General features: G+C 34.3%; 1 long non-coding RNA gene across 1 annotated transcript; it reads left to right on the top strand.

Moving 5' to 3' along the window:
* The first annotated feature begins 6595 nt into the window (after positions 1 to 6595).
* LOC127933365 (uncharacterized) lies at positions 6596 to 18001 on the top strand. Its single transcript, XR_008147493.1, has 2 exons — positions 6596 to 7748; positions 17633 to 18001. It is a non-coding gene; the product is annotated as an uncharacterized LOC127933365 (long non-coding RNA).
* The last annotated feature ends 7592 nt before the right edge of the window (positions 18002 to 25593 follow it).

Raw genomic sequence — 25593 nt, forward strand, 5'->3', positions numbered from 1 at the left:
TGAAATATTTCTCTTCTGTGTTCCCATGGGAGGCAAAGAGGAGTGTCAGGGTTTCCCAGAGGCTGTTTGCCTCTTTTCTTTTCATTGGGGAACAACGGGGAGAGTTTCTTTCATGACACTTGGCAAGAGCATAATCTGGCGGTGATGTCACTCCTAAACTTAAAGGCTATTGGCCCACGGAAGAACAGACTACTCCTGGCCCACAAAGAAGAGAAGCAAAATCAGCTTAAAGCTGAAATGTGGTTGGCCTAAAGAAGAAAAAAAAGGGAGAAGATGAAGGCAAGCATTCATGCTTCCTGACAAATGGTTACAGAGACTTGACATAGACTGAGGGGCTGAATAGACCCCCCATATCCTCTCTCTTTTTTTTTTCTCTCTTGCCGAGTCATTTTTTACACTAAATTAGTCTGCACGGTAGTCTTGGCACTTTTGGAAACACCTGTGGTGATCTAAAAGAAGAAATGAAAGCTTTCCTTACAGGTTTTAGAATTCTGTTCCTGAACTAAGTAACTAACTGTCTTCCAAAATCTAAATGCAGAGGAATCACTGACTAAACTGAATACAGTGCTTTCGTGAGTAAATGCTAAAGTTTCTTGGAGAATGCAATATTTTAGTAACATTTCTGAAAGGCCTATATCAGCTTTATATATTTATATATAAAGAAGGCAATATATACAGGCAATTCATTTTCAAGTTTTGCAAACGAATGTGCATCTCAGCTAAAAGAGAATGTTCACAGAACTTTGGCTAATGTGATGGCAAGGTTCTTGACAAAAGTTATGAGCAAATGTCCTTCAAGAAACATTAACAGAATATTAATTCATAGTCATATGGTCTTTAATAATGTTCTCAAAAATTTCTTAGAATTGTTTTTTTAGCTAGGACAACATCGTATTGCGAGAAACAACAAGTGATTTCTTATGTTTTGATGCTTTGGATGAATGAATGATTCAACGATTCATTCATTTTAGATGCACTATAAATGTTTTTTTTTTTGAATGAATGAATGAATGCATGAATGAATGAATCAGAGTTTTTGAATGAATTGTTTGATGACTAACTCATAAAGACTTAACTCACTTACCGCCACCTACTGGTAGGTGACTAACCTGCAGAAAGAGTCACTGAATCCAACACTAAATATAGCTGCAAGCAGCGATGGCGGGCTCAAGCCACCAATGCCATCGCCACCCCGGTGGCATCAGGTAAACTGTGCCCAGCGGGCACATGCATTCACAATATCCCTCTGGCAGTGAGGTTTTAAAGGATACGGCAGTTAAAGGGTTAATCCGAATCATCTAGACTTTAAAATCACATTCACAGAACAATATATATATTAGTAACACTGTACAATAAGATTTCATTTATAAACATTATGTTAACATGAACAATATTTATATAGCATTCATTCATGTCAGTTAATATTCCAAACTTAAACATGAAAACATTGTTTTATTGTGATTTTTTTCCAAGTACATTTTACCAATTCCAAACCATATAAATCTTAATAACTACCATTATTTTTTATTTAATCATTTATGAGTGCTATACAATAGTCCAGGAAAGCTGGAAGAGAAAAACTCCTTATATTCATGTGTGCAGAATTATTAGGCATGTTTTCTTTTACAGATGAAATGCGCTAAAATAGACTTTTAACTCAAACTGTAAGGTCGAAAATTATGAAATACCCATGAGAAATATCAAACACAAATGCAATACAGAAATGGATAAGTTAAGACTTGACCATTGTACAAAAAATACTGACTGGGTCATGAGGTCAGAAAAGAAGAAGAAAAAAGCAGGTCAAGAAGAACTGACAAAAAGAATTGCAAAATAATTAGTAATTAATGTGAAGATTAATTTTTAGTCAATTCTGCAAGACAGACTTTTCAGGAAAGGAGGTGGAATAAAAATGAGCTCCTAAATCTTAATCCTGGATTCTGGAAGATATATTCCTCAAACCATCGAACAAGAGGAGGTGGTGCTGGTCCTTCACGAGTCACTCTAATCTGTGCATAAAGCCTATATATAAAGACTTAATATATAGTATTTCACAATACTTCATGGTATTCTAATTAAATCATTTTTTGGAATCTTAAGTCTCTCAGAGTCCGACACCGAGTAATTCTGGAGACTCCAGGAAAGTGGCAGTTCTGTAAAATGTTGGCGCTGGAGACTAAATGCACGCTGATAGTTTCACACCTAATTCACTTAACACACACACACACACACATTACCCACAGTGACAGTGGGACTGAGTGACATCAGATGTATGATAGTTTTTTTTAAATTTTCTATCATCCATATTGTGTTGTATAGTCATGAAACTATGGTCATGAGACCAGTCATTCTGAGGAAATATGCCTCAGAATGACTGGTCTTCTATGTGTACATTTTTTTTTTTTTAAAGTGTTTAGAAGCTGCACTTTAAAAAAATAAAAAGTAATTTACTGGTTCCTTTTTTACTATTATTTCAAAAAACATCACGGCAAAACCATTCAAGCTATCCAAAATTCATTCACACCTATTCTGTAAGATTAATTCTTTAAACAGTGGTAAAAGAGGATGTGGTGCTGATCCTTCAAGAGTCACTCAAAACGTATCTGTCCATAAAGCCTATAAAGAATTATTCTTAATATACAGTTCAAAATACTTCAGCTTGTTATTCTAATTAAGTGAGGGTCATTTTATCAGTAAAATATATACAATTCATTTTTTTTTTGAAAGATTTCTATAAATGATTTAAATCATACTCGTTTCTACAATAATTATTTAAAAGTAATCCTATAGCTCCCTCTGGTGGCCATTATAGGTACTAAGAATTGCAAGCTTGATTTATAAGTTATGATAGTTTAAATTTTATGCTGGCTCTTGAAAGTGATAAAGCTATGAAACTTACTGTGCTTCCTTCAAATGAGGACTTCTACTTATATAAAAAATTATGAAGATTTAGAATGAAAAATTGTAAAGATATAGTAAAATAACTATTGTATTTTTTTATGTTACTTTAATAAATCTCTATGGCAACACCATTTAAGCTATCCTAAACCCATTCACAATTTAACATCTCAGTATATTGGCATCATGTTGAAAAAGGAGTATGGAGTAGTATGAGTAGGAGTATGAATTCATTTGCAGGCTTTATCATAAATCCACAGTAAAATTTCTGAGTTCTGTATCAATCTGTGTTGTTGTTTGTTTATTTTTATCTTTTATTTTTCATAGGAAGATAACTTACTCTCATTTTTAATAAATGTGCTTATAAACCAAGGACAAGCTATTTATAGCTGTATTTATAAACTGCTTACTACTGACTATTAATATTGGGACAAGGCTTTATAAAGCATGAACTGACTATTTAATAATGAGTGCAGTTATTATAAAGTGTTATCAATGAATTTGCTAATGTTAACAAATTAGACATTATTTTACAGTGTTATCAAATCCTTAAATGACTCATAAGCATTTGTGAAAGTTCTGCTTGTATTACAGCTTAGTATTGATCTGTGAGCTGAACAGATTTACTGTTACATCCATGAGATTATGTAAATTAAAATAAATATAATGTCACAGGATGTCATAGGTCAGTATCAAATGAGTTTGAAATTATTATTTGCAGCGCAAATAAGTTTTTTTTAGGATTTTTAAACATCCCTAAAACTGTCAGAAAAAGGTTAAGGCCTAAGCTATTTCTATGTGAGTGGCTAATTTTATTTTTGTTTTTATAATTGTAATACACAAACTATGAAATTATACAAAATGTATAAAAAGATAAATAAATAAATACGCACACATTAAAAAAGCAGCCAAGTCGAATGAGTTTCCTTTTTTATATAGATTAAAATTGAAGACAGAAGCAAGTGGTAAATGTGGTCACTTTAATATTCAAATCCAGTAGATCCAGTTTATGTTCACGTGGCTGTTTTCGTTTATAGTCGCCAAGCTATTATGTGTTTTGAAATAATCTTGTCCGTTATGTGTTCGTTCGTACGTCGAAAGCCAGAATCCTGCAGCTCGAGAGATACATGTTATTCTGCCAGTCGCGCTTTCAAATAGTCTTGCACACTTAAACAGGTCACAAACACCTGCATTTAGCTCTTGTTGTGTTACAATGGGTTTATTGTGTGCATTTGTGGTAATATTTTATTTAAAAAAGCTCTTAAACAAGAATAAATTCGTTTGTTTTGAGCTGGACACTGTACGCGCTGATCGGAGGCGGTGATTTCAGATAGGCAGCCACAAATATTTCATTTTCACACAAACAGTTCAAAAACATCTTAATTTAGCTCTTGGTGTGTTCTAATTGGTTGATTGTGTGATATCGCTGTAATAATTTATTTTTAAAAGCTTTAAAACAGGAATAAATTCGTTTTCTCTGAGCTCTTTACTCCAGACGCTTGTGATCACAGCGGTGATTCATCTCTCCTATTTCTCACATATCTCTGGCCAGAAATAATTTATCCATGAGCCCTGAACCGGTAATAATCAGATATGTTGGTTTAGCTTGTCAGTGTGAATTAAATCTAAGTATTTGTTTGTATTTTTAACCGATTTAAAAGTGAAAGTAAAAGTCCGGGAATTGAACCTGTAGGGGCGCTATTTCTCTCAGACAATGGAAGTCTGAAGCACATATACTCAAACAGAGCGACAAAGTGAGATGAGATGTCTGACAGTTTTTTTAATTTTCTGTTATCCATACAGTGTTGTAAAGTCGTGAAACTATGCATATTTCCTCAGAATGACTTTTTCATCTGTATGAAAAAATTCTTTGACGTGTTTGGAAGCTGCAATTTAAAAATACAATAATGATTCCCTTTGTAAGGTCATTTAAAAAAATCACCACGGCAAAACCATTCAAGCTATCCAAAATCCATTCACAATTTAAGTTCCTATCAGAAATACTGATGTGTATTCAGAGTTTTGTGAAATTCTAAGTATGTTATTTGCCTCAAAATCACCTGAGAAGTATTCCAGTTTGACATGTTGCCACGCCAACAATTTTTTAGATATCAATATCCCCCTTGCAGATTTATATCGGCTGTGTTTTACCATTATTCTGATGAAGTTTGAAGCAAATCGAGTAATAATAAGATGCTGAATTCAAATCATTTTGAAAATGACACACTTCCTTCTGCCAGTTGGTGGCGCTATAACTTTGACTCCTAATAGTCACATATATGCGATCGACATCATACAACGAATAATCTGATGAAGTTTGATTAAAATCAGGAAATGTATGTGGACGGTATTAGACACTTCCTGTTTCTCATTTCTCGCCATAATTTCAACGCCTCGCCACGAGCAAACCGTTCGAGATATCAAAAATCCCCTGGCAATTTTTCATCCCCAGTGTCTTGAGATCATGTTGACCGAGTTTGGCGACAATCGAGAAAAAAACCTATGACAAGTATTTCAAATTCCAGAGCATGCGCTTTTTACATAACTCTAAATAGCTGACTTCCTGTTGGGTGGAGCCTATGACATGCAATACGAAAGTTGTTCGGCACGATGAGATCTATATGTGTACTGAGTTTCATATGAATATGTGCAAGTATGTGTGAGCTATACATCAACATTTCTGACTGTGTTCCAGGGGGCGCCGTAGAGCCCCTGTGCCACGCCCGGGTCCCAGCCTCTGCAGGCTCCTAAAGGCCACAGATTCCAAAGTGTGCGCAAATTTTCAAGAGTTTTTGAGTATGTTAAGGACCCCAAAAGCCCCCACAACTTTGACGAAAAATTTGAATACTAAACCCTAAATAGCCAACTTCCTGTTGGGCGGAGCCTATGATATGCAATACAAAAGTTGTTTGGATTGATGAGATTTATATGTGTACCGAGTTTCATACGTCTACGAGCAAGAATGTATGATATATGGCCCTCCATATTCCAGGGGGCGCTGTAGAGCCCCTGTGCCACGCCCGTGTATCAGTCTCTGCCCGGCCCTAATGGCCGCAGGTTCCAATCTGTGTGCCAATTTTCAAGACTTTTTAAGCACGTTAAGGGCCCCAAAAGCCCCCGAGACGTTGGAAAAAAAAAATAATAATAATAATAATAATAATAAATATAGCTGCAAGCAGCGATGGCGGGCTCAAGCCACCAATGCCATCGCCACCCCGGTGGCATCAGGTAAACTGTGCCCAGCGGGCACATGCATTCACAATATCCCTCTGGCAGTGAGGTTTTAAAGGATACGGCAGTTAAAGGGTTAATCCGAATCATCTAGACTTTAAAATCACATTCACAGAACAATATATATATTAGTAACACTGTACAATAAGATTTCATTTATAAACATTATGTTAACATGAACAATATTTATATAGCATTCATTCATGTCAGTTAATATTCCAAACTTAAACATGAAAACATTGTTTTATTGTGATTTTTTTCCAAGTACATTTTACCAATTCCAAACCATATAAATCTTAATAACTACCATTATTTTTTATTTAATCATTTATGAGTGCTATACAATAGTCCAGGAAAGCTGGAAGAGAAAAACTCCTTATATTCATGTGTGCAGAATTATTAGGCATGTTTTCTTTTACAGATGAAATGCGCTAAAATAGACTTTTAACTCAAACTGTAAGGTCGAAAATTATGAAATACCCATGAGAAATATCAAACACAAATGCAATACAGAAATGGATAAGTTAAGACTTGACCATTGTACAAAAAATACTGACTGGGTCATGAGGTCAGAAAAGAAGAAGAAAAAAGCAGGTCAAGAAGAACTGACAAAAAGAATTGCAAAATAATTAGTAATTAATGTGAAGATTAATTTTTAGTCAATTCTGCAAGACAGACTTTTCAGGAAAGGAGGTGGAATAAAAATGAGCTCCTAAATCTTAATCCTGGATTCTGGAAGATATATTCCTCAAACCATCGAACAAGAGGAGGTGGTGCTGGTCCTTCACGAGTCACTCTAATCTGTGCATAAAGCCTATATATAAAGACTTAATATATAGTATTTCACAATACTTCATGGTATTCTAATTAAATCATTTTTTGGAATCTTAAGTCTCTCAGAGTCCGACACCGAGTAATTCTGGAGACTCCAGGAAAGTGGCAGTTCTGTAAAATGTTGGCGCTGGAGACTAAATGCACCCTGATAGTTTCACACCTAATTCACTTAACACACACACACACACACACACACACACACACATTACCCACAGTGACAGTGGGACTGAGTGACATTAGATGTATGATAGTTTTTTTTTAATTTTCTATCATCCATATAGTGTTGTATAGTCATGAAACTATGGTCATGAGACCAGTCATTCTGAGGAAATATGCCTCAGAATGACTGGTCTTCTATGTGTACATTTTTTTTTTTTTTTTAAAGTGTTTAGAAGCTGCACTTTAAAAAAATAAAAAGACATTTACTGGTTCCTTTTTTACTATTATTTCAAAAAACATCACGGCAAAACCATTCAAGCTATCCAAAATTCATTCACACCTATTCTGTAAGATTAATTCTTTAAACAGTGGTAAAAGAGGATGTGGTGCTGATCCTTCAAGAGTCACTCAAAACGTATCTGTCCATAAAGCCTATAAAGAATTATTCTTAATATACAGTTCAAAATACTTCAGCTTGTTATTCTAATTAAGTGAGGGTCATTTTATCAGTAAAATATATACAATTCATTTTTTTTGAAAGATTTCTATAAATGATTTAAATCATACTCGTTTCTACAATAATTATTTAAAAGTAATCCTATAGCTCCCTCTGGTGGCCATTATAGGTATTAAGAATTGCAAGCTTGATTTATAAGTTATGATAGTTTAAATTTTATGCTGGCTCTTGAAAGTGATAAAGCTATTAAACTTACTGTGCTTCCTTCAAATGAGGACTTCTACTTATATAAAAAATTATGAAGATTTAGAATGAAAAATTGTAAAGATATAGTAAAATAACTATTGTATTTTTTTTATGTTACTTTAATAAATCTCTATGGCAACACCATTTAAGCTATCCTAAACCCATTCACAATTTAACATCTCAGTATATTGGCATCATGTTGAAAAAGGAGTATGGAGTAGTATGAGTAGGAGTATGAATTCATTTGCAGGCTTTATCATAAATCCACAATAAAATTTCTGAGTTCTGTATCAATCTGTGTTGTTGTTTGTTTATTTTTATCTTTTATTTTTCATAGGAAGATAACTTACTCTCATTTTTAATAAATGTGCTTATAAACCAAGGACAAGCTATTTATAGCTGTATTTATAAACTGCTTACTACTGACTATTAATATTGGGACAAGGCTTTATAAAGCATGAACTGACTATTTAATAATGAGTGCAGTTATTATAAAGTGTTATCAATGAATTTGCTAATGTTAACAAATTAGACATTATTTTACAGTGTTATCAAATCCTTAAATGACTCATAAGCATTTGTGAAAGTTCTGCTTGTATTACAGCTTAGTATTGATCTGTGAGCTGAACAGATTTACTGTTACATCCATGAGATTATGTAAATTAAAATAAATATAATGTCACAGGATGTCATAGGTCAGTATCAAATGAGTTTGAAATTATTATTTGCAGCACAAATAAGGTTTTTTTAGGATTTTTAAAAATCCCTAAAACTGTCAGAAAAAGGTTAAGGCCTAAGCTATTTCTATGTGAGTGGCTAATTTTATTTTTGTTTTTATAATTGTAATACACAAACTATGAAATTATACAAAATGTATAAAAAGATAAATAAATAAATACGCACACATTAAAAAAGCAGCCAAGTCGAATGAGTTTCCTTTTTTATATAGATTAAAATTGAAGACAGAAGCAAGTGGTAAATGTGGTCACTTTAATATTCAAATCCAGTAGGTCCAGTTTATGTTCACGTGGCTGTTTTCGTTTATAGTCGCCAAGCTATTATGTGTTTTGAAATAATCTTGTCCGTTATGTGTTCGTTCGTACGACGAAAGGCAGAATCCTGCAGCTCCAGAGATATGTTATTCTGCCAGTCGCGCTTTCAAATAGTCTTGCACACTTAAACAGGTCACAAACACCTGCATTTAGCTCTTGTTGTGTTACAATGGGTTTATTGTGTGCATTTGTGGTAATATTTTATTTAAAAAAGCTCTTAAACAAGAATAAATTCGTTTGTTTTGAGCTGGACACTGTACGCGCTGATCGGAGGCGGTGATTTCAGATAGGCAGCTGCAAATATTTCATTTTCACACAAACAGTTCAAAAACATCTTAATTTAGCTCTTGGTGTGTTCTAATTGGTTGATTGTGTGATATCGCTGTAATAATTTATTTTTAAAAGCTTTAAAACAGGAATAAATTCGTTTTCTCTGAGCTCTTTACTCCAGACGCTCGTGATCACAGCGGTGATTCATCTCTCCTATTTCTCACGCATCTCTGGCCAGAAATAATTTATCCATGAGCCCTGAACCGGTAATAATCAGATATGTTGGTTTAGCTTGTCAGTGTGAATTAAATCTAAGTATTTGTTTGTATTTTTAACCGATTTAAAAGTGAAAGTAAAAGTCCGGGAATTGAACCTGTAGGGGCGCTATTTCTCTCAGACAATGGAAGTCTGAAGCACATATACTCAAACAGAGGGACAGAGTGAGATGAGATGTCTGACAGTTTTTTTAATTTTCTGTTATCCATACAGTGTTGTAAAGTTGTGAAACTATGCATATTTCCTCAGAATGACTTTTTCATCTGTATGAAAAAATTATTTGACGTGTTTGGAAGCTGCAATTTAAAAATACAATAATGATTCCCTTTGTAAGGTCATTTAAAAAAATCACCACGGCAAAACCATTCAAGCTATCCAAAATCCATTCACAATTTAAGTTCCTATCAGAAATACTGATGTGTGTTCAGAGTTTTGTGAAATTCTAAGTATGTTATTTGCCTCAAAATCACCTGAGAAGTATTCCAGTTTGACATGTTGCCACGGCAACAATTTTTTAGATATCAATATCCCCCTTGCAGATTTATATCGGCTGTGTTTTAACATTATTCTGATGAAGTTTGAAGCAAATCGAGTAATAATAAGATGCTGAATTCAAATCATTTTGAAAATGACACACTTCCTTCTGCCAGTTGGTGGCGCTATAACTTTGACTCCTAATAGTCACATATATGCGATCGACATCATACAACGAATAATCTGATGAAGTTTGATTAAAATCAGGAAATGTATGTGGATGGTATTAGACACTTCCTGTTTCTCATTTCTCGCCATAATTTCAACGCCTCGCCACGAGCAAACCGTTCGAGATATCAAAAATCCCCTGGCAATTTTTCATCCCCAGTGTCTTGAGATCATGTTGACCGAGTTTGGCGGCAATCGAGAAAAAAACCTATGACAAGTATTTCAAATTCCAGAGCATGCGCTTTTTACATAACTCTAAATAGCTGACTTCCTGTTGGGTGGAGCCTATGACATGCAATACGAAAGTTGTTCGGCACGATGAGATCTATATGTGTACTGAGTTTCATATGAATATGTGCAAGTATGTGTGAGCTATACATCAACATTTCTGACTGTGTTCCAGGGGGCGCCGTAGAGCCCCTGTGCCACGCCCGGGTCCCAGCCTCTGCAGGCTCCTAAAGGCCACAGATTCCAAAGTGTGCGCAAATTTTCAAGAGTTTTTGAGTATGTTAAGGACCCCAAAAGCCCCCACAACTTTGACGAAAAATTTGAATACTAAACCCTAAATAGCCAACTTCCTGTTGGGCGGAGCCCATGATATGCAATACAAAAGTTGTTTGGATTGATGAGATTTATATGTGTACCGAGTTTCATACGTCTACGAGCAAGAATGTATGATATATGGCCCTCCATATTCCAGGGGGCGCTGTAGAGCCCCTGTGCCACGCCCGTGTATCAGTCTCTGCCCGGCCCTAATGGCCGCAGGTTCCAATCTGTGTGCCAATTTTCAAGACTTTTTAAGCACGTTAAGGGCCCCAAAAGCCCCCGAGACGTTGGAAAAAAATAATAATAATAATAATAATAATAATAATAATAATAAAAAATAATCCTAAGGAAAACAATAGGCCTCTCGCCCTTTGGGCTTGAGCCCTAAATATAGCTGCAAGCAGCGATGGCGGGCTCAAGCCACCAATGCCATCGCCACCCCGGTGGCATCAGGTAAACTGTGCCCAGCGGGCACATGCATTCACAATATCCCTCTGGCAGTGAGGTTTTAAAGGATACGGCAGTTAAAGGGTTAATCCGAATCATCTAGACATTAAAATCACATTTATATATATATATATATATATATATATATCCCATATATATATATATATATATATATATATATATATATATATATATATATATATATTAATCCCGGATTCTGGAAGATATATTCCTTAAACCATCGGACAAGAGGAGGTGGTGCTGGTCCTTCACGAGTCACTCTAATCTGTTCATAAAGCCTATATATAAAGTCTTAATATATAGTATTTCACAATACTTCATGATATTCTAATTAAATATTTTTTTTGGAATCTTAGATCTCTCAGAACCTGACAAATTGTAATTCTGAGACTCCAGGAAAGTGGCAGTTCTGTAAAATGTTGGCGCTGGAGACTAAATGCTCCCTGATAGTTTCACACCTAATTCAGTTAACACACACACACACACATTACCCACAGTGAGAGAGGGACAGAGTGACATCAGATATATGATAGTTTTTTAATTTTCTATCATCAATATAGTGTTGTATAGTCATGAAACTATGCATATTTCCTCAGAATGAGTGGTCTTCCATGTGTAAATTTTTGTAAAGTGTTTAGAAGCTGCACTTTAAAAAAATAAAAAGACATTTACTGGTTCCTTTTTTACTATTATTTCAAAAAATCACCACGACAAAACCATTCAAGCTATCCAAAATTCATTCGCACCTGTTCTGTAAGATTAATTCTTTAAACAGTGGTAAAAGAGGATGTGGTGGTGAACCTTCAAGAGTCACTCAAAACGTATCTGTCCATAAAGCCTATAAAGAATTATTCTTAATATACAGTTCACAATACTTTAGCTTGTTATTCTAATTAAGTGAGGGTCATTTTATCAGTAAAATACATAAAATTCATATTATTTTTCTCTGAAAGATTTCTATAAATGATTTAAATCATACTTGTTTCTAACAATAATTATTTAAAAGTAATCCTATTGCTCCATCTGGTGGCCATTATTGGTACTAAGAATTGCAAGCTTGATTTATAAGTTATGATAGTTTTAATTTTATGCTGGCTCTTGAAAATGATAAAGCTATGAAACTTACTGTGCTTCCTTCAAATGATGACTTCTACTTATATAAACAAAAATTATGAAGAGTAAGAATGAAAAATTTTAAAGATATAGTAAAATAACTATTGCATTTTTTTATGTTACTTTAATAAATCTCTATGGCAACACCATTTAAGCTATCCTAAACCCATTCACAATTTAACATGTCAGTATATTGGCATCATGTTGAAAAAGGAGTATGGAGCAGTATGAGGAGGAGTATGAATTCATTTACAGGCTGATTTTATCATAAATCCACAATAAAATTTCTGAGTTCTGTATCAATCTGTGTGGTTGTTTGTTTATTTTTATCTTTTATTTTTCATAGGAAGATAACTGACCCTTTACTCTCCTTTTTAATAAATGTGCTTATAAACCAAGAACAAGCTATTTATAGCTGTATTTATAAACTGCTTACTACTGACTATTAATATTGGGACAAGGCTTTATAAAGCACTACGTTTTGAGTTTTAAATTATTATTTGCAGCACAAATAAGGTTTTTTAGGATTTTTTAAAATCCCTAAAACTGTCAGAAAAGGATAAGGCCTAAAATTACTATGTTAGTGGAAAAATGTATTATAACTATAATGCATAAACTATGAAATTATACAAAATGTATAAAAAAGTACAACAGTTATTGTTTTCAAATGTTTTTTATTTATTGGAAAACAATAACAATAATTTTTAGGGGGGATTTACATTTAAAAAAATTAGCCTACTGCAATCATTCTAAACAGCTTGAATAAAACCTGTTAATATTTTTTATAGACCACTGTGTATAATCTAACAAACAAGTTTATTATGAAAATGGAAGTGTGTACACCAAATAAATTGGACGATAAAGAAAATATAATAGTCAATAGTATAGTAGAGCATGTTTTAGGTTTTTTTTATGCGTTTAGATGCAGAAATGGACAAATCAAATGTAAAATAAAATTGAATTGATTTAATTAAATATAGATTAATTCTTGATAGAGCAAAATAATAAATAAATAAATAAATAAATAAATAAATAAATAAATAAATAAATACTTACATTAAAAAAAGCAGCCAAGATGAATGAGCTTTATTTTTTATATAGATTAAAATTGAAGACAGAAGCAGCTGGTATATGCGGTCACTTAATATTAAAATCCGATCCACTTCAGATTCATTTCTCAACAGTTTATGTTCACGTGGCTGTTTTCGTTTATATTAGCCAAGCAATTATGTATTTTGAAATAATCTTGTCCGTGATGTGTCCGTTCTTACGACGAAAGGCAAAATCCTGCAGCTCGAGAGATATATGTTATTCTGCCAGTCGCGCTTTCAAACAGTCTTGCGCACATAAACGGGTCACAAACACCTGTATTTAGCTCGTGTTGTGTTATAATGGGTGTATTGTGTGCATTTGTGGCAATAATTTATTTTAAAAAGCTCTTAAACAAGAATAAATTCGTTTGTTTTGAACTTGTGACACTGTGCGCGCTGATCGGAGGCAATGATTTCAGATAGACAGCCGCGAATATTTCATTTTCACACAAAAAGTTCAAAAACATCTTAATTTAGCTCTTGGTGTGTTCTAATTGGTGTATTGTGTGATATTGCTGCAATACTTTATTTTTAATAGCTATAAAACAAGAATAAACTCGTTTTTTTTCTGAGCTCATCATTCCACACGCTCCTGCTCAGAGCAGTGATTCATCTCTCGTGTTTCTCACGTATCACTGACCACACATCAATTATTAATGAGCCCTGACCTGATAATAATCATATATGTTGGTTTAGCTTGTCAGTGTGAATTAAATCCAAGTATTTATTTGTATTTTAACCGATTTAAAAGTGAAACCAAAAGAGAGTCTCCTCCCTTTTTTAGTCCGGTAACTGCACCTGTAGGGGCGCATTTTCTCTGAGACAATGGAAGTCTAAGCACACACACTCAAACAGAGGGACAGAGTGAGATGAGATGTCTGACAGTTTTTTAACTTTCTTTTAATCATACAGTGTTGTAAAGTCATGAAACTATGAATATTTACTCAGAATAACTTTTTTTCTGTATGAAAAAAGGTTTTGAAGTGTTTGGAATTTAAAAATGAAGGAAAATTAATAATTCCATTTTTACTGTCATTTAAAAAAATCACCACAACAAAACCATCCAAGCTATCCAAAACCCATTCACAATTTAAGTTCCTCAATGTTTTTTCAACAAGTAGACCAAGTTTGGTGTGTATAGTGTTACTCACCTCTGAGCAGTATGCATTAATTCACGGCTAAATGTAAAAAACAATCCACATTCAAATCAAAATAGCCGACTTCCTGTTGGTTGTAGCTGATGACTGTGAATTAGAAAGTTGTCCGTCTTGATAAGAACAATTTTTGTACTGAGTTTGGTGTCTGTAGCTAAAACTAACCCCCCCACTTTTGACAAAAGGTGGCGCTATAGAGTGCCTCTTCCACGCCCTCTTATGAACTTTTGTCAGTGTCTAGCTGTCACTAATACTGATATGTGTTCTGAGTTTGATGAAATTCTAAGCATGTTATATGCCTCAAAATCACCTGAGAAGTATTCCAGTTTCACATGTTGCCACGGCAACAATATTTTTAGATATCAATATCCCCCCAGCAGATTTATATCGGCTGTGTTTTAACATTATTCTGATGAAGTTTGAAGCAAATCGAGTAAAAATAAGATGCTGAATTTAAAGCATTTTGAAAATGACACACTTCCTGCTGCCAGTTGGTGGCGCTATAACTTTGACTCCTAATAGTCACATATATGCGATCGACATCATACAATGAATAATCTGATGAAGTTTGATTAAAATTAGGAAATGTATGTGGATGGTATTAGACACTTCCTGTTTCTCATTTCTCGCCATAATTTCAAAGCCTCGCCACGAGCAAACCGTTTGAGATATCAAAAATCCCCTGGCAATTTTTCATCCCCAATGTCTTGAGATCATGTTGACCGAGTTTGGCGGCAATCGAGTAAAAAACCTATGACAAGTATTTCAAATTCCAGAGCATGTGCTTTTTACATAACTCTAAATAGCTGACTTCCTGTTGGGCGGAGCCTATGATATTCAATATGAAAGTTGTTCGGCACAATGAGATCTATATGTGTACTGAGTTTCATATGAATATTGGCAAGTATGTGTGAGCTATACATCAACATTTCTGACTGTGATCCAGGGGGCGCCGTAGAGCCCCTGTGCCACGCCCGGGTCCCAGCTTCTGCAGGCTCCTAAAGGCCACAGATTCCAAAGTGTGTGCAAATTTTCAAGAGTTTTTGAGTATGTTAAGGACCCCAAAAGCCCCCACAACTTTGACGAAAAATATGACTACTAAACCCAAAATAGCCAACTTCCTGTTGGGCGGAGCCTATGACATGCAGTACGAAAGTTGTTTGGTTTGATGAGATCTACATGTGTACCGAGTTTCGTGTGTCTACGTGCAAGTATGTATGATATATGGCCCTCAGTATTCCAGGGGGCGCTGTAGAGCCCCTGTGCCACGCCCGTATATCAGTCTCTGCCCGGCCGTAATGGCCGCAGGTTCCAATGTGTGTGCCAATTTTCAAGACTTTTTAAGCATGTTAAGGACCCCAAAAGCCCCCGAAACCTTGGAAAAAAATTAGAAGAATAAATAATAAATATAGCTGCAAGCAGCGATGGCGGGCTCAAGCCACCAATGCCATCACCACCCCGGTGGCATCAGGTAAACTGTGCCCAGCGGGCACATGCATTCACAATATCCCTCTGGCAGTGAGGTTTTAAAGGATAGAGGGGAGCGTAGAGGGGAGCGTGCATTTGCAGTGGCTGGGCCACGACTCTGGAATACCCTGCCTTTAGAGATCAGACTGGCCCCTTCCTTGTCTATTTTTAAATCTTTGCTAAAAACTTTTTTATTTTCCTTAGTGTACTGACTACTGTGTTATGCTACATTTTGAAATGGGTGGTTTTAAATTTTTTGTCTGGTCTATTTTTATGTATGTGTAATATTCTTGCTCTTATGTTAAAGCACTTTGGTCAGCCAGGAGGCTGTTGTAAATGCGCTATACAAATAAATTGAACTTGAACTTGAACTTGAACTTGATATGGCAGTTAAAGGGTTAATCCGAATCATCTAGACTTTAAAATCACATTCACAGAACAATATATATATATATATATATAACTTTAGTAACACTTTACAATAAGATTTCATTTATAAACATTATGTTAACATGAACAATATTTATATAGCATTCATTCATGTCAGTTAATATTCCAAACTTAAACATTAAAACATTGTTTTATTGTGATTTTTTTCCAAGCACATTTTACCAATTCCAAACCATATCAATCTTAATAACTACCATTATTTTTTATTTAATCATTTATGAGTGCTATACAATAGTCCAGGAAAGCTGGAAGAGAAAAACAGGTCAAGAAGAACTGACAAAAGAATTGCAAAAGAATTAGGAATTAATGTGAAGATTAAATTTTAGTCAATTCTGCAAGACAGACTTTCAGGAAAGGAGGTGGAATAAAAATGAGCTCCTAAATCTTAATCCCGGATTCTGGAAGATATATTCCTCAAACCATCAAACAAGAGGAGGTGGTGCTGGTCCTTCACGAGTCAGTCTAATCTGTTCATTAAGCCTATATATAAAGTCTTAATATATAGTATTTCACAATACTTCATGGTATTCTAATTAAATATTTTTTTGGAATCTTAGATCTCTCAGAACCTGACACATTGTAATTCTGAGACTCCAGGAAAGTGGCAGTTCTGTAAAATGTTGGCGCTGGAGACTAAATGCTCACTGATAGTTTCACACCTAATTCACTTAAAACACACACAAACACACACACACAGTGACAGAGGGACAGAGTGACATCAGATGTATGTTTTTTAATTTTCTGTCATCCATATAATGTTGTATAGTCATGAAACTATGCATATTTCCTCAGAATGACTTGTCTTCTATGTGTACATTTTTTTGAAGTGTTTAGAAGCTGCACTTTTTTTTACTGGTTCCTTTTTTACTATTATTTCAAAAAATCACCACGACAAAACCATTCAAGCTATCCAAAATTCATTCACACCTGTTCTGTAAGATTAATTCTTTAAACAGTGGTAAAAGATGATGTGGTGCTGAACCTTCAAGAGTCACTTAAAACGTATCTGTCCATAAAGCCTATTAAGAATTATTCTTAATATACAGTTCACAATACTTCAGCTTGTTATTCTAATTAAGTGAGGGTCATTTTATCAGTAAAATTCCTAAAATACATATTATTTTATTTGAAAGATTTCTATAAATTATTTAAATCATACTCGTTTCTCCAATAATTATTTAAAAGTAATCCTATAGCTCCCTCTGGTGGCCATTATAGGTACTAAGAATTGCAAGCTTGATTTATAAGTTATGATAGTTTTAATTTTATGCTGGCTCTTGAAAATGATAAAGCTATGAAACTTACTGTGCTTCCTTCAAATGAGGACTTCTACTTATATAAAAAATTATGAAGAGTTAGCATGAAAAATTTTAAAGATATAGTAAAATAACTATTGTATTTTTTATGTTACTTTAATAAATCTCTATGGCAACACCATTTAAGCTATCCTAAACCCATTCACAATTTAACATCTCAGTATATAGGCATAATGTTGAAAAAGGAGTATGGAGTAGTATGAGTAGGAGTATGAATTCATTTGCAGGCTTTATCATAAATCCACAATAAAATTTCTGAGTTCTGTATCAATCTGTGTTGTTGTTTGTTTATTTTTATCTTTTATTTTTCATAGGAAGATAACTTACTCTCATTTTTAATAAATGTGCTTATAAACCAAGGACAAGCTATTTATAGCTGTATTTATAAACTGCTTACTACTGACTATTAATATTGGGACAAGGCTTTATAAAGCATGAACTGACTATTTAATAATGAGTGCAGTTATTATAAAGTGTTATCAATGAATTTGCTAATGTTAACACATTAGACATTATTTTACAGTGTTATCAAATCCTTAAATGACTCATAAGCATTTGTGAAAGTTCTGCTTGCATTACAGCTTAGTATTGATCTGTGAGCTGAACAGATTTACTGTTACATCCATGAGATTATGTAAATTAAAATAAATATAATGTCACAGGATGTCATAGGTCAGTATCAAATGAGTTTGAAATTATTATTTGCAGCACAAATAAGGTTTTTTTAGGATTTTTAAAAATTTTTGTTTTTATAATTGTAATACACAAACTATGAAATTATACAAAATGTATAAAAAGATAAATAAATAAATACGCACACATTAAAAAAGCAGCCAAGTCGAATGAGTTTCCTTTTTTATATAGATTAAAATTGAAGACAGAAGCAAGTGGTAAATGTGGTCACTTTAATATTCAAATCCAGTAGATCCAGTTTATGTTCACGTGGCTGTTTTCGTTTATAGTCGCCAAGCTATTATGTGTTTTGAAATAATCTTGTCCGTGATGTGTTCGTTCGTACGACGAAAGGCAGAATCCTGCAGCTCCAGAGATACATGTTATTCTGCCAGTCGCGCTTTCAAATAGTCTTGCACACTTAAACAGGTCACAAACACCTGCATTTAGCTCTTGTTGTGTTACAATGGGTTTATTGTGTGCATTTGTGGTAATATTTTATTTAAAAAAGCTCTTAAACAAGAATAAATTCGTTTGTTTTGAGCTGGACACTGTACGCGCTGATCGGAGGCGGTGATTTCAGATAGGCAGCCACAAATATTTCATTTTCACACAAACAGTTCAAAAACATCTTAATTTAGCTCTTGGTGTGTTCTAATTGGTTGATTGTGTGATATCGCTGTAATAATTTATTTTTAAAAGCTTTAAAACAGGAATAAATTCGTTTTCTCTGAGCTCTTTACTCCAGACGCTCGTGATCACAGCGGTGATTCATCTCTCCTATTTCTCACGTATCTCTGGCCAGAAATAATTTATCCATGAGCCCTGAACCGGTAATAATCAGATATGTTGGTTTAGCTTGTCAGTGTGAATTAAATCTAAGTATTTGTTTGTATTTTTAACCGATTTAAAAGTGAAAGTAAAAGTTCGGGAATTGAACCTGTAGGGGCGAAATTTCTCTCAGACAATGGAAGTCTGAAGCACATATACTCAAACAGAGGGACAGAGTGAGATGAGATGTCTGACAGTTTTTTAATTTTCTGTTATCCATACAGTGTTGTAAAGTCGTGAAACTATGCATATTTCCTCAGAATGACTTTTTCATCTGTATGAAAAAATTATTTGACGTGTTTGGAAGCTGCAATTTAAAAATACAATAATGATTCCCTTTGTAAGGTCATTTAAAAAAATCACCACGGCAAAACCATTCAAGCTATCCAAAATCCATTCACAATTTAAGTTCCTATCAGAAATACTGATGTGTGTTCAGAGTTTTGTGAAATTCTAAGTATGTTATTTGCCTCAAAATCACCTGAGAAGTATTCCAGTTTGACATGTTGCCACGCCAACAATTTTTTAGATATCAATATCCCCCTTGCAGATTTATATCGGCTGTGTTTTAACATTATTCTGATGAAGTTTGAAGCAAATCGAGTAATAATAAGATGCTGAATTCAAATCATTTTGAAAATGACACACTTCCTTCTGCCAGTTGGTGGCGCTATAACTTTGACTCCTAATAGTCACATATATGCGATCGACATCATACAACGAATAATCTGATGAAGTTTGATTAAAATCAGGAAATGTATGTGGACGATATTAGACACTTCCTGTTTCTCATTTCTCGCCATAATTTCAACGCCTCGCCACGAGCAAACCGTTTGAGATATCAAAAATCCCCTGGCAATTTTTCATCCCCAGTGTCTTGAGATCATGTTGACCGAGTTTGGCGGCAATCGAGAAAAAAACCTATGACAAGTATTTCAAATTCCAGAGCATGCGCTTTTTACATAACTCTAAATAGCTGACTTCCTGTTGGGTGGAGCCTATGACATGCAATACGCAAGTTTTTCGGCACGATGAGATCTATATGTGTACTGAGTTTCATATTAATATGTGCAAGTATGTGTGAGCTATACATCAACATTTCTGACTGTGTTCCAGGGGGCGCCGTAGAGCCCCTGTGCCACGCCCGGGTCCCAGCCTCTGCAGGCTCCTAAAGGCCACAGATTCCAAAGTGTGCGCAAATTTTCAAGAGTTTTTGAGTATGTTAAGGACCCCAAAAGCACCCACAACTTTGACGAAAAATGTGAATACTAAACCCTAAATAGCCAACTTCCTGTTGGGCGGAGCCTATGATATGCAATACAAAAGTTGTTTGGATTGATGAGATTTATATGTGTACCGAGTTTCATACGTCTACGAGCAAGAGTGTATGATATATGGCCCTCCATATTCCAGGGGGCGCTGTAGAGCCCCTGTGCCACGCCCGTGTATCAGTCTCTGCCCGGCCCTAATGGCCGCAGGTTCCAATCTGTGTGCCAATTTTCAAGACTTTTTAAGCACGTTAAGGGCCCCAAAAGCCCCCGAGACGTTGGAAAAAAATAATAATAATAATAATAATAATAAAAAATAATCCTAAGGAAAACAATAGGCCTCTCGCCCTTTGGGCTTGAGCCCTAAATATAGCTGCAAGCAGCGATGGCGGGCTCAAGCCACCAATGCCATCGCCACCCCGGTGGCATCAGGTAAACAGTGTCCAGCGGGCACATGCATTCACAATATCCCTCTGGCAGTGAGGTTTTAAAGGATATGGCGGTTAAAGGGTTAATCCAAATCATCTAGACTTTAAAATCACATTCACAGAACAATATATATATTTATATATATATATATATATATATATATATATATATATATATATATATATATATATATATAGTAACACTTTACAATAAGATTTCATTTATAAACATTATGTTAACAAGAACAATATTTATATAGCATTCATTCATGTCAGTTAATATTCCAAACTTAAACATTAAAACATTGTTTTATTGTGATTTTTTTTCCAAGCACATTTTACCAATTCCAAACCATATCAATCTTAATAACTACCATTATTTTTTATTTAATCATTTATGAGTGCTATACAATATTCCAGGAAAGCTGGAAGAGAAAAACTCCTTATATTCATGTGCAGAATTATTAGGCATGTTTTCTTTTACAGATGAAATGCGCTAAAAAAGAGTTTTAACTCAAACTGTTTTAACTCAAAGTCGAAAATTATGAAATACCCATGAGAAGTATCAAACACAAATGCAATACAGAAATAGATAAGTTAAGACGTGACCATTGTACAAAAATGCTCACTGGGTCATGAGGTCAGAAAAGAAGAAGAAAAAAAAACAGGTCAAGAAGAACTGACCGAAATAATTGCAAAATAATTAGGAATTAATGTGAAGATAAATTTTTAGTCAATTCTGCAAGACAGACTTTCAGGAAAGGAGGTGGAATAAAAATGAGCTCCTAAATCTTAATCCCGGATTCTGGAAGATATATTCCTCATACCATCGGACAAGAGGAGGTGGTGCTGGTCCTTAACAAGTCACTCTAATCTGTTCATAAAGCCTATATATAAAGTCTTAATATATAGTATTTCACAATACTTCATGGTATTCTAATTAAATAATTTTTTGGAATCTTTGATTTTTCAGAACCTGACACATTGTAATTCTGAGACTCCAGGAAAGTGGCAGTTCTGTAAAATGTTGGCACTGGAGACTAAATGCTCCCTGATAGTTTCACACCTAATTAACTTAACACACACACAAACACACATTACCCACAGTGACAGAGGGACAGAGTGACATCAGATGTATTATAGTTTTTTAATTTTCTATCATCCATATAGTGTTGTATAGTCATGAAACCATGCATATTTCCTCAGAATGACTTGTCTTCTATGTGTAAATTTTTTTGAAGCGTTTAGAAGCTGCACTTAAAAAAATAAAAGACATTTACTGGTTACTTTTTTACTGTTATTTCAAAAAATCACCACGACAAAACCATTCAAGCTATTCAAATTTCATCCGCACCTGTTCTGTAAGATTAATTCTTTAAACAGTGGTAAAAGAGGATGTGGTGCTGATCCTTCAAGAGTCACTCCAAACTTATCTGTCTATAAAGCCTATAAAGAATTATTCTTAATATACAGTTCACAAAACTTCAGCTTGTTATTCTAATTAAGTGAGGGTCATTTTATCAGTAAAATACATAAAATTCATATTATTTTTCTTTGAAAGATTTCTATAAATGATTTAAATCATACTAGTTTCTACAATAATTATTTAAAAGTAATCCTATAGCTCCATCTGGTGGCCATTATTGGTACTAAGAATTGCAAGCTTGATTTATATGTTATGATAGTTTTAATTTTATGCTGGCTCTTGAAAATGATAAAGCTATGAAACTTACTGTGCTTCCTTCAAATGATGACTTCTACGTATATAAAAAATTAAACCCAATTAAACCCATTCATAATTTAACATCTTCAGTATATTGGCTTCATGTTAAAATATTTGGTGTGAACTACTTGTGTCTTCTTGGAGGAGAATGAATTCATTTACAGGCTGAGTTTATCATAAATCCACAATAACATTTCTGAGTTCTGTATCAATCTGTGTTGTTGTTTGTTTATTTTCATTTTTTTTTTCATAGGAAGATAACTGACCCTTTACTCTCCTTTTTAATAAATGTGCTTATAAACCAAGAACAAGCTATTTATAGCTGTATTTATAAACTGCTTACTACTGACTATTAATATTGGGACAAGGCTTTATGAAGCATGAACTGACTATTTACAAATGAGTGAAGTTATTATAAAGTGTTATCAATGCATTTGCTAATGTTAACAAATTAAATATTATTTTACAGTGTTATCAAATCCCTTAAATGATTTGTAAGTGTTTTGTAATGATTTTATTGGCCTACAAGCATTTGTGAAAGTTCTGCTTGCATTACAGCTTAGTCTTGATCTGTGAGCTGAACAGATTTACTGTTACATCCATGAGATTATGTAAATTCAAATAAATATCATGTCACAGGATGTCAGTATCAAATTAGTTTGAAATTATTATTTGCAGCACAAATAAGGTTTTTTAGGCGTTTAGATGCAGAAACGGAAAAATCAAATGTAAAATGAAATGTAATTTATTTAATTAAATATAGATTAAGTCTTGTTAGAGCAAAATAATAAATAAATACGTACACACATTAAAAAAGCAGCCAAGATGAATGAGTTTAATTTTTTATATAGATTAAAATTGAAGACAGAAGCAGCTGGTATATGCGGTCACTTAATATTAAAATCCAGTAGATCCACTTCAGATTTATTTCTCAACAGTTTATGTTCACGTGGCTGTTTTCGTTTATATTAGCCAAGCTATTATGTATTTTGAAATAATCTTGTCCGTGATGTGTTCGTTCTTACGACGAAAGGCAGAATCCTGCAGCTCGAGAGATATATGTTATTCTGCCAGTCGCGCTTTCAAACAGTCTTGCGCACATAAACGGGTCACAACCACCTGCATTTAGCTCGTGTTGTGTTATAATGGATGTATTGTGTGCATTTATGGCAATAATTTATTTTAAAAAGCTCTTAAACAAGAATAAATTCGTTAGTTTTGAACTTGTGACACTGTGCGCGCTGATCGGAGGCAGTGATTTCATATAGGCAGCCGCAAATATTTCATTTTCACACAAACAGTTCAAAAACATCTTAATTTAGCTCTTGGTGTGCTCTAATTGGTGAATTGTGTGATATCGCTGCAATACTTTATTTTTAATAGCTATAAAACAAGAATAAACTCGTTTTTTCTGAGCTCGCCATTCCACACGCTGGTGCTCAGAGCGGTGATTCATCTCTCGTGTTTCTCACATATCACTGACCACACATCAATTATTAATGAGCCCTGACCTGATAATAATCATATATGTTGGTTTAGCTTGTCAGTGTGAATTAAATCCAAGTATTTATTTGTATTTTAACCGATTTAAAAGTGAAACCAAAAGACAGTCTCCTCCCTTTTTTAGCTGCACCAGTAGGGGCGCTATTTCTCTCAGACAATGGAAGTCTAAGCACACACACTCAAACAGAGGGACAGAGTGATATGAGATGTCTGACAGTTTTTTAATTTTCTGTTATCCATACAGTGTTGTAAAGTCATGAAACTATGCATATTTACTCAGAATAACTTTTTTTCTGTATGAAAAAAGGTTTTGAAGTGTTTGGAATTATAAAAATGCAGGAAAATTAATAATTCCATCTTTACTGTCATTTAAAAAAATCACCACGACAAAACCATCCAAGCTATCCAAAACCCATTCACAATTTAAGTTCCTCAATGTTTTTTCAACATGTAGACAAAGTTTGGTGTGTATAGTGTTACTCTCCTCTGAGCAGTATGCATTAATTCACAGCTAAATGTAAAAAACAATCCACATTCAAATCAAAATAGCCAACTTCCTGTTGGTCGTAGCTGATGACTGTGAATTAGAAAGTTGTCCGTCTTGATAAGAACAATTTTTGTACTGAGTTTGGTGTCTGTAGCTAAAACTAACCCCCCCACTTTTGACAAAAGGTGGCGCTATAGAGTGCCTCTTCCACGCCCTCTTATGAAATTGTGCCAGTGTCTAGCTGTCACTAATACTGATATGTGTTCTGAGTTTGATGAAATTCTAAGCATGTTATATGCCTCAAAATCACATGAGAAGTATTCCAGTTTGACATGTTGCCACGGCAACAATATTTTTAGATATCAATATCCCCCTTGCAGATTTATATTGGCTGTGTTTTAACATTATTCTGATGAAGTTTGAAGCAAATCGAGTAAAAATAAGATGCTGAATTCAAAGCATTTTGAAAATGACACACTTCCTGCTGCCAGTTGGTGGCGCTATAACTTTGACTCCTAATAGTCACATATATGCGATCGACATCATACAATGAATAATCTGATGAAGTTTGATTAAAATTAGGAAATGTATGTGGATAGTATTAGACACTTCCTGTTTCTCATTTCTCGCCATAATTTCAAAGCCTCGCCACGAGCAAACCGTTCGAGATATCAAAAATCCCCTGGCAATTTTTCATCCCCAATGTCTTGAGATCATGTTGTCCGAGTTTGGCGGCAATCGAGTAAAAAACCTATGACAAGTATTTCAAATTCCAGAGCATGCGCTTTTTACATAACTCTAAATAGCTGACTTCCTGTTGGGCGGAGCCTATGATATTCAATACGAAAGTTGTTCGGCACGATGAGATCTATATGTGTACTGAGTTTCATATGAATATTGGCAAGTATGTGTGAGGTATACATCAACATTTCTGACTGTGATCCAGGGGGC

The sequence above is a fragment of the Carassius gibelio genome, chromosome A17, assembly GCF_023724105.1.
Source record: "Carassius gibelio isolate Cgi1373 ecotype wild population from Czech Republic chromosome A17, carGib1.2-hapl.c, whole genome shotgun sequence".
Taxonomy (NCBI): domain Eukaryota; kingdom Metazoa; phylum Chordata; class Actinopteri; order Cypriniformes; family Cyprinidae; genus Carassius; species Carassius gibelio.